Consider the following 5,197-nt stretch of genomic DNA (forward strand, 5'->3'; position numbering starts at 1 on the left):
TCTCTCTCTCTCTCTCTCTCTCTCTCTCTCTCTCTCTCCTCCCCTCTCTCCACATGGCCATGGCCAGCCTCTTCCTCTCTCTTTCTACTTTCTCTCTTTCCCCCTGCCTTTCTATAATAAAGCTCTAAAACTGTCTCAGATCATGAAGCTGCCGTATTTGAACGATGGATGGAATAGGCTTTCTCTTAACACGTCCAGCCAGAAGGCCATCCTGTGCTCCAGCCATGGACCTTGCCCACGGAGGAACCATTCAGTGCCACCTCTCCCCCTGCTCTTACCTCCTTTCATCCCCCAGGCCGAGTGCCGACCCGGGGCCCCTACTCTGTTCTCAGCTCCTCCACCATATCTAGTGTGGGATGCGGGAGGCTGGGAACCTGATACCTAGGGCTGCCCTTTGTCCACCACCCACCGTGTGGGGTCAGTGGCTTAACACAGCCAGTTTCCCACCCAGGGCCACATGGAAAGCATGTACAGTCCTCCCATGTCTGCCTGCCCAGAGCACTGGAACTCTGGCGGGATGTGGGTACTCTCCTACTCCCCTCTTTTCCCCACATCCACTGCCCTACACACACCCAGCACATCAAGTATCTGTGGTCGGTACATCCTCTCCCAAAGAGGTCAGACAAGGCTGTCCATTTAAAGGCATGGGATCCACAGGCAGGTAGGTAGGCAACAGGGTCAGGGACAGCCCTTGATCCAGTTGTTTGAGGTGTACATATGAAGACCAAGCTGCTCATCTGCTGAATATGTGCAGGGGGCATATGTCTAGCCTGTGCTAGCTCTTTGGGTGGTGTTTCAGTCTCTGGAAGCCTCCAAGGCTTCTAGTTAGTTGACTTTGTTAGTCTTCCTATGGAGTTCTTGTTCTCTTTGGGTCCTTAAATCTTTCTCCCAACTCTTCTGTAAGACTCCCCAATGTCCATCTAATGTTTTGATGTCTCTACATCGCTTTCCATTGGCTCCTGGGTGGAATCTCTAAAAGGACAATTATGCTATGTTCATGTCTGCAAACATAACAGAGTATCATTAGTAGTGTCAAGTATTGGTTCTTGCCCATGAGTTGTGTCTCAATTTGGGGCAGTCATTAGTTGGCTATTCCCCTAGTCTCTGCTCTGTGTCCCTGAATATCTTGTGAGCAGGACACATTTTGGGTCCCAGGCTTTGTGGGTAGGTTGCGGTCCTTATCCCTCCAGTGGAAATCCTGCCTGGTTAGAAGTAGCCACTTCAGGATCGATATTCCTCATTGCTAGGAATCTCAGCTAGAGGTGCCCCCTTATACTCTCTGGGGCCCTTCCACATCTCAGATCTCTGATCTCTGATCTCCCTTCTCTATCCTCTGCTTTCCACACATATGATCTTCCCCACCTCCTTGCTCCCCTCATAATCTCCTCTTCTACCCTATTGATCTCTGATATCTATTTTGTTTCCCCTTCTATTATAGCATGGTTATTCTGTACTTTATGGTAAATATCCACTTATAGGCATAAGCCATAAATGGTCCTTTCTAATGGCATGTCTTTGATGTCTTTCAATAGCATTTTGGGGAAGGATTTGTTAATGTTGATTTTACACAGTAGATACCAAGTCTCAGCAGAGTAAAATGAGTTGTTTGAACAATCCCGTCACTCCTGAGTGCCCAAAGGAAACAGGAATGGCAGTGAACACATTTGACAAAAGCATGCTTTGCATCACCACATTTGTCATCTCCTACACTTTCCCAAGTTGTCGTGGTGCCATCCTCCCAGTCCTCAGGCTTGTTTTCTTATCTGTTTCCCTCCCCAATTCTCTTCTCTGGCCTGTTGTGTCTCTTTAAGCTGATTTGCAGTTTGAAGCCTTGAACCAAGAAACTCCCTGCCATCCAGGGCCCTTTGTTCTTTTGCCACAATGTAGCAAACATTTTGCCACAATGTAGCAAACAGCAAATGCAAATTTGAATGTCAGAAAGCACAATTTTCTCTCTGACTCTAATCTTGAAATGTAAGACAAGCAATTCTGAGCACTTTATTTCACTTCAGAGAGCTTTCTGTAGTCCCATGCCTGGTGCAGGAGTTCAGAATTCTTTTTCTTTACCAGAAGTGCATGGTGGTGTGGTGGTAGTGGGGCAATCTTTAAGACCAGCCACCTTCAGGGAGTATGTTCTGTTTGTGTATTTGCTCAGAATTGTACCCCAAGCTGGTACCCTCCTAGGCTCCAAGTTCTCTGATAAAACCCCAAAACTCTGCTATAACAAAAGCCCATCACTTCCCTCTATCCCCATCACTACTGCAAATCTGCTTTTCATGTGTTACATCTCCTGGCCCTCTGGACTCCTCTCTTGTCTCTTCTCATGTACTTGGCATGGTTTCTAGCACACTTGTTTTACAAGGTCTTTGCGCAGGTTCTTTTTTCCGGTACACTCTTCCTAACCTTGTAGTTAATATACTCTGGACTGAAATTATTACAGTGGCTACTTTGTAGAGGCAGAATCTCTGTCTCAAGAAGAGTTGAAACAAATATATCCACCCCATACTGTATGTCATACCATATAAGTCACTATAGATATTCATATTTGAATTACTAGTATCTATATGGTTAAATGCATTATAAACTTCAGAATGACAGGATTTGAATCTGTTTTTGATTACTATCATAGTCCAATGAACTGGCCTCTAGGATACTCCCTGGTTGGGTACTAAAATTTTGAGTGTTTTGAGCTTTTTATGGGTGATCCAGTTGCTATTTAAAGTGTTGTGACACAGTGGCAATCCCTCAGCCCTCTTAGAATTGAACCTGATACCACAGAAAATGGAGACTAAGATCCTGCTCAGCATATATTATTATTTTTGTATGAGGAGGCCAAAGTATGGATGAATGTCTTTAATAGATCTCTAACATATTTTTACAATTTATTTTCTCACAATTTCACACCACACATACACACACACACACACACACACACACACACACACACAGAGAGAGAGAGAGAGAGAGAGAGAGAGAGAGAGAGAGAGAGAGAGAGAAACACATACAAGGCAGTTGGAGCATGTATGCCTCTTATAACACTCACACTTATTCCTAACCCACTCCCACTGAACCCCTTCTTCTTTACAAAATGACACAGATTTTTGTAAATGAAAGAAGTCTTTCGATCTGCCTTCTAAATTTGGAACTCTATTCGTGCTCATTTCTGTTCAGAACAGTATTTTAAACTGTTTCAGGATCCAGGTTGAGTTCAGAACTTGTAGATTACGTGTATTTCACTTTGCCTATCAAAGATACTTTTGGACCAAAGGAAGTGAATATGAGGAAAAATGTTCATGGGATTGAATGCCATACTGGTTTAAGTCCAGTCCTAGCACTCAACTTCTCTAGTCCCAACATTGCTCACATTTGCAAATTATTTGCTTCCTCATGTTTTTAATTTTCATAATGGACATGATAATAGCAACTTCAAGTGAAGTTGATGAGAATTAAACATAACAATCTAGAAAAAATATAAAATACATCTTGAGCACCAAGTGAACATCCTGTGAGTGTTAAGAGATATTACAGCAAGGGGATGTGACCTGAAATGATTCCACAAGCAATAAACGTTAACTTGCTTGCTTCAGTTTTTCCCTCCAAATTACCCAATGTACTCTCTATAACCTGTGTTGAGGTAGCCATTGTTAGTTCCAATTTGAGGTAATGTAATGAATTACTGATAATCTGATAATCTGGATATGTGATATTGAAGAATGTTAAAATCATCAACAGGAAGAAAGAATTACGTGGTTACAGAGAAGAGGGAGTTACAACGATTCCACTTTCTTCCCATCCCCATCTGATTCTGATTCCTCCCCACCTATGAGGAAAACATTTATTATACCCACTTCCTCTTATCACAAGCTTCATTGCTTCAGTGTTCTCCTGTATATCTTATAACCTCGGCTAAAGTATGTGAAGGTGGATGAGATGGCCAGAGCTGGCCTTTGGAAAATAAAATGTGCACTTATTTTTAGATGGACTGAAATAGCAGCAGGGGGATTCCATTTATAGAAACCGTAAGAACGGTCTCCTATCTGGAAAATGGTAATGGCTTCTAAGTTGTGACAATAATGCCATTATGAATTTCATCCTGGGAAAGACTCCTCGAGTCCTCATTTAGCTTTGTAGTTTGTGCCTTTTTCTTTTTAGTGTTAAGCAAAGGAAGCCTGAACATGTTTGCCCTTTCATCATCTCTTCTTGTGCTGGAAGAAAATGAGAGGCAGAGGTGGACTACGTCTCATGGTTAAATTGTTCCTGGCTAATAAAACTGCAGGAGCTGTACATTAGGATGTCTTCCATAAATCAGCCTTGGGGAGAATTAGGTGCTGCGAGATGGAGGAATGATGGTTAATCATCACTTGTAGGAAATCATTAGCCGCACACCCTCGTTCTGCTGCTTGCCCATTCGTCATTCCCCAAAAGCGACTTTCCCCCTCGACCATTAACATTCCTCAATGACTTTCTAAATGCAGAGAAAATCCACAGAAGGGGTGAAGGATGGTGAGGCATTATGGAAACACACAACTGAGAGATGTCTCTGCCGCTTGCCTTCTGTGCCTGTGCATGTAAATAGAGCAACATAAGAACAAGTTGATCGATCATCTAGCCAGCCAGCTGCTGCAGTTTGAGCTAAAGAATATCTAGCCTCCTGTTTGCTTACAACAATAAATAACTTCTCTAGATATCTTTTTGCTATACTGTGATCAAGGACACTTTGTTGTTTTTCTTCACATTCATAATTTCACAGGACAAACTCAGCTTAGTTGGTGGTGGCAGGCAACCAGCTTTGAGAAACTGAGTCTCTGATTTACCTTTCCTAATCCTTTCTAGAAAAAGAAAACAAAATGTTGTGATAATTATTTTCTATGTTCATGCAATATCTGTAGTGTTTACAAAAGAGAAAGAGGAATAAATGCTGTTCAAACTGGTTCATTGTCCAAAGGCTAAACATCCTTCAGTGGTTGAAAGGCAATGATGTGCAAAACATAGCTCAGCTCAGCAATTTACAGGAGGGAAGGATATTTTAGCATTTTTTACTAGGCACACACAATGTATTTTCCAATGCTAATGAATGCATAGAAAAAGTTTTCAGGAATCCTTTCTTCTTCTTCTTCTTCTTCTTCTTCTTCTTCTTCTTCTTCTTCTTCTTCTTCTTCTTCTTCTTCTTCTACTTCTTCTTCTTCTTCCTCCTTCT

At 42.3% G+C, this 5,197-nt stretch overlaps 1 protein-coding gene across 1 annotated transcript in view; it reads left to right on the top strand.

Annotated features, from left to right (window-relative positions):
• Positions 1-5,197, top strand: part of Agbl1 (ATP/GTP binding protein like 1) — an 842,475-nt gene that overhangs the window by 669,454 nt on the left and 167,824 nt on the right. The gene's annotated exons all lie outside the window — the stretch shown is intronic.

Source organism: Mus caroli, chromosome 7, assembly GCF_900094665.2.
Source record: "Mus caroli chromosome 7, CAROLI_EIJ_v1.1, whole genome shotgun sequence".
Classification (NCBI taxonomy): domain Eukaryota; kingdom Metazoa; phylum Chordata; class Mammalia; order Rodentia; family Muridae; genus Mus; species Mus caroli.